The sequence below is a fragment of the Haemaphysalis longicornis genome, unplaced genomic scaffold, assembly GCF_048455015.1.
Source record: "Haemaphysalis longicornis isolate Haplotype H1 unplaced genomic scaffold, Haemaphysalis longicornis Haplotype H1 scaffold_7, whole genome shotgun sequence".
Lineage (NCBI taxonomy): Eukaryota > Metazoa > Arthropoda > Arachnida > Ixodida > Ixodidae > Haemaphysalis > Haemaphysalis longicornis.
The window spans coordinates 89,814,784-89,827,947 of NW_027526422.1; the positions used below are offsets into that span (position 1 = coordinate 89,814,784).

The following is a 13,164-nucleotide window of genomic DNA, read 5'->3' on the forward strand; positions in this document are numbered from 1 at the left end:
ACTGGAACCACACGACACACAGAAGCTGTCGTAGTCTTTGACATAGCCTTATAAATTGACGCGAACCTTTTTCCTCCTCAGTTCGAACTGATATCCTTTTTTTGCTGCCTGGTGCTGTTTACAGTGAGAACTACACTTTTTAGGAAAAAGGAATTGCCACCCAAAGAAAACCACTTCTGATTCAAAATAGCAATGTACAAGATTAGAATCATACTGCAGAATGGGAACGTATAGACGGTATTCATTCAAAAGTTTAGCGGGCGATTTTCTTCGCTTGGCCACACTGAAAGCCGCCATGTCTGTGGCCACTGTGCTAGCGCATGCGCTGTGCGCCCACATCTCGAGAAAAAAAAAAAAAACACCGGTGTCCCGTTTGTCGTCTGCCGCGTTTCAACCCAATTATCGGTAGTGGCGTCAAGAGATATATTATTAATCGCATTCACATTACGTGGTGGCGCTCTACCTGCCATCGATAACTTCGCATCACCGGAGGATGAAACCGCGGCAGCGAACGGCCGGAACGGCGCGCAAAAGTCCGACACTGCAGTTGGCTGCCGCCGTGGATGCCGACGCATGTGCACCCGCACCGTATCCACGACTTTGTCTGGTAAGTTCCCTCTAATACATGGTTGATTACAAAAACCGAATAATTTCTTTGGAGAGCTGTTTCACGCGTACGCCGATTTAGCGATGGTAGCGAATGCGAGGCCGCTTCCCGAGCCGTGCTGTAACCCGAGCGCTGACGGATCGCAAGCGCCCTTTGAACAAATCCCTCGAGTTTGGCTTCCGTACGGCAACATTTTCTGCATATGCCTTCGGGCGATCGCTTTTCCGCGAGAATACGCGTGACTTATCGCGACGCAGTCGCACGCATACGTGGGCTCTAACGTTTTTACCGCTCTACCTACTCGTGCACGCCCCCGTGTGCCAACGTGTTTTCAAATAAATTGGAATGAAAACTTAGGCAGGCAGCAATGCGCCACCATCAGCTTCGCAGTCACCAGTCGCGGTCGCACGCTGGATGCCTTGTCGGTTGTTCGTACGAGGGATAAAAAACAGGCGCGCTCTTGTTTTTTATTTAAATCGCGGCAATCACTGACACTGACAATCACTGACATCACTGAGATTTTCTTCAGACTCCAATTCCAGAGAAAATCTGCTGTTGCAGTTACCAACCCGTTCCGCTGGTGCCGTGTAGATTCAATGCGCAAGTCTTGACGCAGAAAAATTACTAGGACCCAGATTTCGGAAGTGTAGTGGACGCGCATTTCACGGCGCGCTGAAGGTGCGTTTCTCACGCTCGCTCGGGCGGCGGTTCGCGTTACCGGACCCGCCGGATGTGTGACGCGTGAGCTATCGTGTTCCACGCCTGCGCCGCCGCGCCATCGGGGACCGGGGGGTTTATTTCTCTTCGAGTTCCAGCAACCGGTCGGTGTGGTCGCTTTCATCGTCACTCGTCAGCCGACGAGACAGGAAGTACCTTTAATTTGAGGAATGAAAAAAAATTGGGCGTTTTAATTAGTGAACAAAGCGGAGTAACGCTAGTTCCATCTTTGGCTCGTTCCTTTTAACTGCGCTATTTTTACTGTGCACCTTAAAACACCCGGTTATTCCTCCCTCCCCTCTGTGCTTTTACTACATAGCTGCATTTATTACATGGAATGGCGAGTTGATTTTTAAGCAATGCCTTGGGCACACATGGTATCTAGCAGGTTATTTTATGCACAATTCTTTTTTTAAGCAACCAACCTTCCCAACCGGCAAGCAGACTATTCATATGCTTGCAGGCTCTGTTTTCACCATCCTTGCGTCTGCACATATGTATATTTGTTAAACGTTGCCTGCATACCTTCTAGTCCAGACTTCATATTTGAAAAGCGGCAACTGGCCACAGTTGCCGCTTTTCTAATGGAGGCGAAAAGCAGAAATGCCCATGTTCGAGATTTCGGCACACGTTAAAACATCCCCAAGTGGTCAAAATTAACCTTAGTCCCTCACTACGGTGTGCCTCATCGCCTGTGTATTGTCAGTGTGTTAAACCTCATAGTCAATCAAAGTGTTCGTACAAACCTTCTACAAAGCAAGCACAAGCCGTTTTCAACTTTATGTGGTCACTGGTGAACTGACTGTTGTAAAACTGTGCATCGCAGCATGTTTAAGTTCACATGTTACTACTCACTCTTGCAGGTCTGAAGCATGAGATCAACCACTGGCTCTCAACAGCCACTCCCCCAGTCCGGCGAAGTCAACAAAAAGCCATCCAGCCACCACTAGGCACACAAGGCTGCAGAAAAAACTTGGAATAGCGTATGCATGTTTCTGGCCTATTTTTGCTTCTCTTAAGAAGGTAAAGTTTATGCAGCCTGTGTTGCTTTTCAGTTTCAGTTGTACAACTTTTCTTTATGTTGATTATGCATTTTCGTATTGAAACGTATAAAAATGTGCAGTGCCAAAGGGACACTGCACATCCAAGGCAAACTTCATTTTAGATTTTTTTATCCTTCACCTCCGTAAATGCTGGCATCATTACAGGAGTACTTGTCGAACGTTTTGATGTGTGGGTGTTTGCGTCTGTCCCGAATGCAAGATGGTGTGCCACGGTCCCTTAAAGGGGCTGGACCTAATGAAAAGCATGTCATAGTCTTCACATAAGCCATATGATGGCCAATTCTTTAAATAGTACGTGTGAACATCCACTGCCTGACTACTCTTTACGTCCCAACTTTCAGCCTCTCATCAGTGCTAGTAAACATCCTACGCGAGGCTGACCCCTTTGCTAAGCTGCACAGAAAAAAGGTCAACCCAACAGCTCAGCCATTATCAGCAGCTGACAATCCTTGTGAATCCTCAGGTGCTGTCAAGTGCACAAATAACTCTGCCATGTGCCCACCTTTGTGAGAGAGAAACGAGCCAAGAATGCCCCAGCAACACATCAGTGATGGCCTCCCAGATGGCCGATAGGATTCTCCAGGTACAGCGCGAAGGAGTTTTGAACCCCCTCCCCCAAACATTTTACTATGCTGCACATAAGCAAGTGCTAGCATTCATTTTGGCAAGGCTCCTTCCATTCTCCCATACCTCCATACACCCCCAACCCCTAAAAGTATTTCTGGCTGTACCAACAGTTGATGGACTGTGAAGAATGAGCACCCTGGAAAGAACTAAAGGAGGTGTTTCAGGTGTGCATTTGGAGGTTGTCAGGTGACACACTGTTGAGTCGAGTTGATACGTGCAGCATACCACGGTAGCAATGCACCAAGCATGTGTGATCCTGCATTCAAGGCCAGTGCACTGCAGGCGTATTAGTAACTGCACTTGCATTGGGTCAAATTAAACTACGCAGCTGTTGAGAAAAACAATGGGGTGTACTCACGGGAGCAAAACTCTAGATTGATGCAAGCAGCAGCTGAAAGGCATTACATGCTGCCACATGAATAAGTGCCTCTTGCCAAGAAGACACTGGCTGTACGGCCTAGTTTAACAGTACGATGTTCATTTCGTGCTTGTTGCTTTGGCTACATGTGGCTTTGGCCTTGTTGAAGCGTTTTAGCGATTAGCGGTCAGTAATGCATTGAACGTTTTTTTCTTGACCTCTGATTGGGAGCTTAAGCACGCGACAGGCTTCATTAAAATGAAGTCCTAGCACTTCGGGATTTACACTCTATGCGCAGATTGTGACTATTCGTGAAGGACGAGGACAATAGAAAGGAGCAGTAAAAAATTCTTTACACCCGCCGTGGTGGCTCAGTGGCTAAGGCGTTGCGCTGCTGAGCACGAGGTCGCGGGTTCGATTCCCGGCCGCGGCGGCCGCTTTTCTGATGGAGGCGAAAAGCAAAAACGCCCGTGTGTACGAGATTTCGGCGCACGTTAAAGATCCCCAGGTGGTCCAAATTAATCCGGAGCCCTCCACTACGGCGCGCCTCATCGCCTGCGTTGCGTCGGCGCGTTAAACCCCCACAATCAATCAATCAAAAAATTCTTTAGGGCGTCATCTGGGGAGAGTGACCATTTGGGCTCCTTTCCTTGGTTGCAGCAAAGCCAAGGGAATGCAAGCTGTGGACCGGCGACCAAGGACGACTCCACCCGGAGCTGGGATTGTGTGCGCTGGACGTTGCGTCGTCAGCTGTCGAGCACTGAGGGCCAAAACCATCGAGGACAGGCGGCCATATCCATGCCAACAGAATCAGGGCCGTACCCAGAAATTTTTTTCGGGGGGGGGTTATGAATTTTGGGAAGGGGGTAGTTTTGCTGAAAGCAACAGTAAGCATTGGTTACGTGCTGCCTGGAAAAGATTTCGGGAGGGGTTCGAACCCCCAAACCCCCCCTCTGGGTACGGCCCTGAACAGAATCAACCTAAACAACAAGGTGAGCTGGGCAGCTACGGTCTCCCACGGCAAACACACTCAGAGACACATGGTCCCCCAGAGTCAATACACTCACGGCAGACATTCCGATTCATGCTCAGAAATTAACAAAATCCATCACATGCTTCAGTCCATTATCGTTGGAAAAAAAAGTTCTAAAAGCAGCCCTAACTGAACTTAAGGGAGTCGACACCACTGTCAACCCCGCCTCTTCCAAAACGTCAGACCAGCATCTCAGGCCATCGTTGACTCCAGCCACAGTAGGTTACCGACCTTGGGGTCCTCAGAAATTGGGTCCGCAGATGCAATGGACAATTTTCCATCTGGCTCTACTCAGTTAAAACACTGGGACAAGAAAATTGGCCTTGGCAAACCCCCCTTGCTTCGGGGTCGGATGATTAGTACGTTACGGAAGGTGTGCTTCAAAATTTTGGAGAACAGATCATGGAAACCCTCGTGCGACATTCAAAGCCATGTTAGTGCAATTTGAAGATAAGATTGGTGCTGAAATCACCGGTCTCAACATTTGCATCACCGGTTCTTTGAGGACGCTGCGTGAAGGGGAATGGGCCCCATAAAATCGACTGCACGTGCGTCTGGCCTCCGTCAGCGGACAGTTCCAAAGTGCTCACCAATCGTCTAAAGGCACATTCCCACTGGCGACTTGGCACATTGCGTGACGTCGCAAGTGATGAGCCAGGCATCGCTTTTTCTCGCTTTGCGAGGGAGGACAAGATCGCTCTAGGACTGAATCCCCTCGTTGCGCCTCGGCAATGCAAAACCGGATAGCCAATCATGGCTAAGGAGTCAGCTGACGTAGCTGCAAAGGAAAGGTTTGTTTACATCCAGCAATGCAAACAATGGTGAGCCGCTGCTGCCGCACAGGGCTGACTGTGCCTGTCGGGTCAGGGGTCAGGCCGGCAAGGAATTTTTCATGCGCTTCAGTTCTTTGGTCAGTGACTTAAGGGTATGTGTGTACTAATCAACAAACAGTGTAGAACTCATCAGTGTGGAAAGTCTTTTCAATTGGCAAACACGGTGTAGAACTTGGAGCGTTCGGAGGCGTCAAAACTTCTGCGTCTGTGAAAAGAAGTGAAATTTGCCGGCCGGGATGCGAGTATTGTTGCATCGAATTAATTACTAAATGCAAAACATGGCTGACCGGCATGTTTCTCCTAAACGTATGGAGCCCTTCTCGCAACACCTCCAAATTGACCAAGCTTTTTTAGAAAACTCTTGAAATTTTCCATTTCGACACATTACTCATTGTCGGTGATTTTAATGCACATCACACTAAGTGGGGATTGCAAGCATGACACCATTAAAAAGCAAAAACCTTTGGCTTGATGCCCAACAGGAAGGCCTCACCCTTACCACTGACCATACGCATCCTACTTGCACCGGAAGTAGTGTGAGCAGTGATGAGCAGCATTGTGAGCAGCCTTGCCTCACTTTTACAGAACACACGTAAAGGAAGACCACTTTACGCAACACATAAGAGAATCTCGGCAGCAACCACCCGGCAACATCAAACGAAGGTCTGGTAGGCCCGCTTATCCTCATTTACTGAGATGCATTTCAAGGGCTTTGAGTGGTGCAGCGGGATTCCTCACACTCGGTGATTGGTCCACATATCTGAGAAATAACTAACATCAAGGCAAAGGCGGATCAACTGGGCCGAGATGCTGAGCAGGCAACTAATTATACATTTGAAGCAGGGAACCAATGCCAGGTTGACTTGCAGCTTCCCCACATGTGGGAGGCCAAGAGCGGTTTGCAACAGCAGCTCCGCAAGAACAAAGTCAGTTGCAACGTGTTTTGTCGCCTGGATTGGCTTGACCAACACATTGAAGAATACTCAGTTATTGCGACAAAATTGGCATGCAGCTTGCGATTGCACCGTGAGAAGCAACTACCCAAGACATGAAACGTCGTCTGATGCTTAATCGATCTCGGTAAGAGCCAAGCCATACATTGATGCAACCTATTGGGAATTCCATTGAGAGAACAGGAGCAGTGGCATCGTGCAGTGAGGAGTAGGTGACAGAACACTTGGGGGCACGCGGGAGCAGGGCCACTGCACCTGCCATGAGTGCGGCACGCACCCGGAGAGCAGGTGGGAGAGGAAAAAACGACGAGGGGAAAACACGGTCCCGACCGGCTGTATGGGCATACATGATAGCATTCATCAGGTAAATAAGGGCGATCCGGCTACATTACTTGCAGTAGCAGCAATATGAGGCCTGTCTGCAAGATTGGCGAGTGAGGAACAGGCGGTATCACTACGAGGGCGTCTCAAATACGACAAAAACCAGTAACAGAGGCTATTTTGCTCATATGCACCATCTCTCGGGGTGAAGTAGAGGTTAAACTGCCGGCTACTTGTTCTTGTAGTCGTTCGTGCGAATCTCCCCGGTGCCATTCGTTTTTTTTCTCTCTCTCTCTCTCTCTCCAGCCTTTAGCGTTTTTGAGAACTGAGAACGAATATTTCAGTAGAAGAAACACCCCCGCCCCACGCAGAATCGTTAAATGATGTACAACCAAAGTGGGAAGCTCCTTCACTGGGACCCGCCGCGGTGGCTCAGTGGCTAAGGCGTTGCGCTGCTGAGCACGAGGTCGCGGGTTCGATTCCCGGCCGCGGCGGCCGCTTTTCTGATGGAGGCGAAAAGCAAAAACGCCCGTGTGTACGAGATTTCGGCGCACGTTAAAGAACCCCAGGTGGTCAAAATTAATCCGGAGCCCTCCACTACGGCGTGCCTCATCGCCTGCGTTGCGTCGGCGCGTAAAACCCTATAATCAATCAATCAATCAATCCTTCACTGGGTATGTTTACTGAACAGCACCGTCGATTCTGGGCATGGAGTTCAGTGAGAGTAAAGCCCCTCCTATGGGCAGGGCCGCGGCGGAGGGGCTTTCATTTAGAGCAGCCCAGCGGAAGCGCGGCGGCGCGCGCCATGTCGTCGCTCCATGTACCATAATTACCCGATTCTAAAGCGCGCCCTTTTTCCGGAAAAATAGGCCGAAAAATCACATGCGCGTTAGCATCGGATTCGAAACCGAAACCGAAACAGCGGAAATTTCGTCCCACCCATCGCCATCACCATGTCAAGATGGCGCTAAAGCTTTTAGCAACGATTTTTCGGACGCAGGAAGCATATGCGCCTAGACTTTTCTATCGGCGTTCACACAAATCGTCAAATTGTTCCACTTGGGCGCTTGATAACAGCAATGGCAGCAGCGGCTCTCACGCGTTCAAAATGAGCGGTCAGCTGAAGCGTGCGGCTCTGGAGAAGCTCGCGGGATGGGCGTGCGAGGCGTGGGCCACGATCCCATCGACCATGGTTGAATGTTCGTTCAGAAGTGTGGCATCGCGAAGGCTCTTGGCGGCACCGAGGACGAGATGTTCTGGTCAGCGGAAAGCGACGAGGAGTGAGATGAGCGAAATTACTTTGGGGAATAAATCGCCCATTTCTCCCGCATTCGTTTGTCTGGGTTATAAAGTTCCGTGCGCGTTACAAACGGAGGTGTAAGTTTTTTGGTTTTTTTGTCAGAAAAATCGGGTGCACATTAGAATTGGATAAGTACGGTAGCTCAAAGATTTCACGCCGCGCGAACTTTGTCGTGCAAGTTCGCTCCACGTATTCCAGCCTTTAGGCATCCCAGCAATCTCTGCGGAAAAGCATGTGTGAGCAAAGCCGGGCAAAGCACGTGTGGCGGTGTGAAGCATTCGCATGCTCGTAGGGCTCGCTGCCCATTCCACAAAGTTGCAAATGCACGATGGATACTGCCGCGCTCCCCGATACAAGGGAGCAAAACACACACACACACACACACACACACACACACACACACACACACACACACACACACACACACACACACACACAAAGGGGAGGATATGACGTTAAAGGTCATGTGACTTCCTTCGTATCGTACTGTGCTCACTCCGACTTTTCAAGCGGGAGCAGATCGAACTGCTCCCAACTGCTCTCAGAGCACCGAAAGTGGTCTCGCACTACCACTGGATGACAGTGCTCCTACTTCTGTTCGACCACTGAAACACGCCTGCTCAAGAGAGAGCACTTTCAGAGTGCTTTTGAGTGCTCCTGCTCTCCCAATGGTATAAGTGTCATTCCCTATCAGTTTGGTAGCACGGACAAAGAACTACTGAAGGTTATTCAGGATCTTCATATTGCAAGCTGTGCTGCCAAGGTACTGCCCCCCTACTCGAGCCGGAATAATGCCCTCCTCAACATTACTTCGGGCAAGGTACGCGGCTGCCATTACGGCCCTTTGCACAAAACAAAATGTGCTTTTAGGCAAAACGACATCAGGAACAAATACTTGTAATCTAGGTTATGACTTTTTGGAAGCCCTCACTCATTAGCTCAATATGTGTTGGGATAGAGGCCACATTCCGAAAAAGTGGAAAAGAGCCAAAAATATTTTAATCCCTAAACCTGAAAAAAAGCTTACGATTGAAATTCTCCAGCTATTATCTCTCATTCCATGCATGGGAAAGGTTCTTGAACATGGAGGAAAACTCTTTTTCTGCGTACCATGATCAGTTTCAGACGTACACTTTCTACAAAGGTTAAGGCAGCATGAGCTTTAGCTAACAGCCAAACGAGGAGTCGCATTTTAAGCACATTGGACATTAACCTTCCTTGCAGCACGACTTTACAAGTAGCTATTCCAACAACGCGGAGATTGCATCCTCATTCCCCCTCTTCTCGTGAAACGCATCCCAATTACAACGACGAGCGACGATAGGCCAGGGCGCAAGCTCTGCGCAAACGCTAAGCTAAATGTGAGGACGTGGTTTGCAGGGACGCAGCCAACTATTTTCGTCTCGACGTAATATTAGTTCCTGTAGTCAATAACCAGGGAAACTCCATTGCCTCTGGCCCGCTTCATACCCCAGTGGTGTATGAAGCAGCAGCCATTGCACTGGCAATGGTGGCCTTCACAAAAATCAGAACAGTAAAAAAATTCAGGGAAGCTTGCGCTCACGTGCAAGACTTGATCATTGACGGACACAAAGTTGAGTTTTATTGTCGTGGTGCCGTGGTTGACGTCGGCGGAATGGCATTTCATTACCTTACGTTGAGCAACGCCAGAGTGAGCTAGTCGTTTTGGTCGACGTTTTCTTGTGCCGCCCTGTAAGCATGACTTATCATCTCTAGCAGATGCTTTGCACGCCGAGCCTGTCGAAGCACACTTGCCTCTTCCTTTCCTCGGCCATGCCAACTATCTGTGGCCTATCCACTATCCGCGACAAACTATGCACACGTATCAAGGCACGCGAGCATGAATGGTGTGCATTTTCGTAGTATTTTAAAAGCTGCGGACACCATACAGAAATGATTTGCTCAACAGCATCGCTGTTAATTAAAACCTCCAAGTCTGCAATCCTAAATTTCTCCCGAGAGCAGATCTCTGAAGAGGTGTCCGTACCTCTAACTTTTGGCTTCGACCCCGAAAAACGAACCGGCAAGTTACATCTAATCTGGACCGCTGCCCTCTTTGGCATGGCCAGGAGTGAATCCGCACACAACGCCGCTTGCGGCTTCACCGACCTAGCGCACGTCAATCTGGACGGTGGCTTCATCTCACTGTCAGGCAGGAACATAGTAGTGTCCTACACGGATATCCCCAACCACTGTCGGCTGACCTGAGCCTGTATCCCTCCCAGGAATCTGTGGTTTGGAGACACCTCCAGACAAATTCGTGTCGGAGCTTAATTGTCTACAGCTACTGTTACCCAGGACAGGTAACAGTAGCTGTCCCCCCACCCCCCCTGCAGAGTGCCACAGGTGCCAGGAAGGAGCAGGCCTAGCACACATGCTATGTCAGCGTCCTCACACAGCCACACCAAGTTGCAGTGTTAATAGCAGTGGGAGACCGTACTGCACAGCTCCTACTTGGGGAGAGTAGAACAAGGGTAGGAGCAGTAAGCACCCTGGAACTATCATCACATCTGTCTATGGCCCTCCAACACCTTTCACCGTATGAATTGTTCCAATTTTTACTGCCCCATTCGCTCAATTCTTAGTTCCTACCCCATTTTAATAAAAGGTGTATTTAATGTTAATAAAAGGTGTATTGAATGTTAAATACTCCAAATCTTTGTGCATCAACCGTAAGTGCATCTATCGCAAGTGCAAGGGGCATGAATAAAAGGGGATGCTTAGAATAAAAAAAAATTACAATGTAGCAGTGAGTGTGAATTTTAACGTTTTAGCTATGATGGGCATGTAAATTGCTTTTCAGTGATGCTGTGTGCCAGATACTAAGTTCCCTTCTATGTACACAATGACGAGTTTTTCCCAGCAGAGTCCTGGGTATCGCGTTTACAATAGTGAAAATTCACTATCTGCTACTTATTTTTTTTGTAGGTCTTTAAGCAAACCCTGCAAAGCTGTTAGTAGGCAACAGGTTAGTGGGCAACAACAGAAAAAGTTTATTCAGCACACAGTATGTCATTTGTGATGTCACTGCTTAAAATGATATTTGCATTTTCCTCGTGTTAAAAAAATCACAGCAACTGGACAGTATCATACACAGAAAAGTGTTGAAACAGTTCAAAGAAATAGGGATTTAAAGGCATTATACAGACAGGTAATAGTTTTCTGGTAAATACACAAAGTAATGCCACACTCTTAAACTAAAAAGATAATTGAGATTGATGTGATTTCTGTAACATAGCACGTTAATAACAACTGAACAAGACGACGAGCTGCAGGCTTACAAAATTGCTTCACCGATGCAGTTGTTGGAGTCAGAAAAGAAATCTGTAAATACAGGATGTGTTGAGGACAAATGACCATCAATACCAGACGTGCCCAGTAAGTGCAGTCTTCTGCTGAATGGCAAACACGCAAAAAAAATGACTTGATACACTTAATTTACAACTAAAAACAAACTGCAAAAAAATGTGAGTATAATCAGATTGCAAGGTAAAACTGACAGGACTAAATTCCTTGGCAAGTTGCAGTATTCCAAAATGGTTTTACCAATGCTGCAAATATAACACGCCGCGGTGTCTCAGTGGCTAAGGCGTTGCGCTGCAAAGCACGAGGTGCAGTCAGTTTCATTTCCGAGGGTTGGGGTGGTCGGACCAGCGACAAGCGCCTTACCGAGTCTTGCGGCATCTTAAATAACCTTGTACCAGGTGACACAGTGTTGGCTGACAGAGGATTCACAATAGGTGATGCTGTTGGCATCTACTCAGCCAAGCTAGAAATGCCGGCTTTCACTAGGGGGAAATCGCAGTTATCGGCTTGGGACGTCCAAAAAACTCGAAAATTGGCTAATGTCCGCATTCATGTAGAACGGGTGATTGGGCTACTTAGAGGACGATACCGAATCCTGTCAAGCACTATTCCAATTGACCTTGTGATTGTGAAGCACAACGAGAGGCTCACCCAGCTAGACAAAATTGTAGCTGTCTGCGCAGCTCTAGCAAATCTGAGCCAGTCAGTTGTGCCATTCGAATAGGCATTTTCCAGCAAGCCGTGTGCATCAGTTTGGCTGAGACAACAATGTCTAGCAGTTTCCCTTATTGTGTGGGAAGTAGGTGGGTGAGGCACGCCGTAGTGGAAGGCTCTGGATTAATTTTTGCCACCTGGGGCAAGAGGGGGGATCTTTAACGTGCGCCGAAATCTCGCAGACACGGGCGTTTTTGCTTTTCGCCTCTGTCAGAAAAGTGGCTGGGAATCGAACCTGCAATGTCCTTGGGCCCAGCAGCACAACACCTTAGCCACACAGAAGAGGATGGAATGGGAATGGCCGCAATGAAATGCCAATACTAGGCAACAGTGAAAAGAGTAGCAGGCATCCAATGCCACTGGTTAGAAGGCGAACATTAAGACAGCCAGGATGCAACGCATGGTTAGTGTGGTGTGTAACGGGTGTGCAAAAAATGTTGTGTGGTGGGCATCTAAAATCGCCGCAAACCATGTGTATTTATTGGAAGTATGATTTAGGGACTACCCAGCGATGGGCATAACAGCACAATGCACAGGCTACTGTACCAGGTAGTGCAATTCCTGATGATTGACTTATTAATGCAATTTTTTGTTTCGCTGTAGTATCTAAATGCACAGATGTTTTGGTTTTCATTGTGTGATTTGCAGTTATGTTCTGTCATGAAGATTTTAGCCCTGGTCATCTGTATGAATGCACTCTTCTGTTCAAACAGAACATTATGAGGATTTTGCTCCTGTCGACATGAAAAGCTGTTTCCTGGACTGTTGACCGACGATTTACCTAATTTCTTGGCGGTGAAAGTTTTGATGTGCCGTAATGTGTAAAATAAGCCCTCCGAATTTTCCATAATGTGAAATGCTATTCCACGCAGTGAATGGCAGCACCCATTGCGAGCCTAAAGCAATGGGAGTCTAGATGAAGACATCAAGCCCAATTTTGAACTGTTACGCTCGTGATTTTGATTCCAATGGTTTAGGTAGGTTATTTTTTGTCAGTTGTTACACCACTGTCCATTTTATGCTGCTGCTGCTGCTCTAGTAAACGTTCTTCAGCTTAGTTCTGTGTCTTCACAAAAAATACAGGGTGTTTGTAATGCTGCCCAATGTCAGTATTTCTTTCCCTTTTTTGTCCAAACTGACATTGATGATTGTCGTTGTAGTATGCAAGTTTTTAAGAGTTGTTAATGTTTTGTGCAAAAAAAATTGTGCATCTTAGTTAGTGACATGAGGGGTCTCAACTCACATCAGTGAGCAAGCAAGCCACAGTCAAGAAGTTCAGTCCCACATGGGAAGGTTGCAATGCAAGAAGG

At 47.9% G+C, this 13,164-nt stretch overlaps 1 long non-coding RNA gene across 2 annotated transcripts; it reads left to right on the top strand.

The window, feature by feature from the left end:
- Positions 1–353: 353 nt before the first annotated feature.
- Positions 354–12,911, top strand: LOC144146065 (uncharacterized). Of its 2 annotated transcripts, XR_013317653.1 has the most exons (3): positions 354–607; positions 2,188–2,307; positions 4,034–12,911. It is a non-coding gene; the product is annotated as an uncharacterized LOC144146065 (long non-coding RNA). The 2 variants fall into 2 exon arrangements; XR_013317652.1 differs by lacking the exon at positions 354–607 and having other exon boundaries at positions 1,928–2,307.
- Positions 12,912–13,164: the final 253 nt, after the last annotated feature.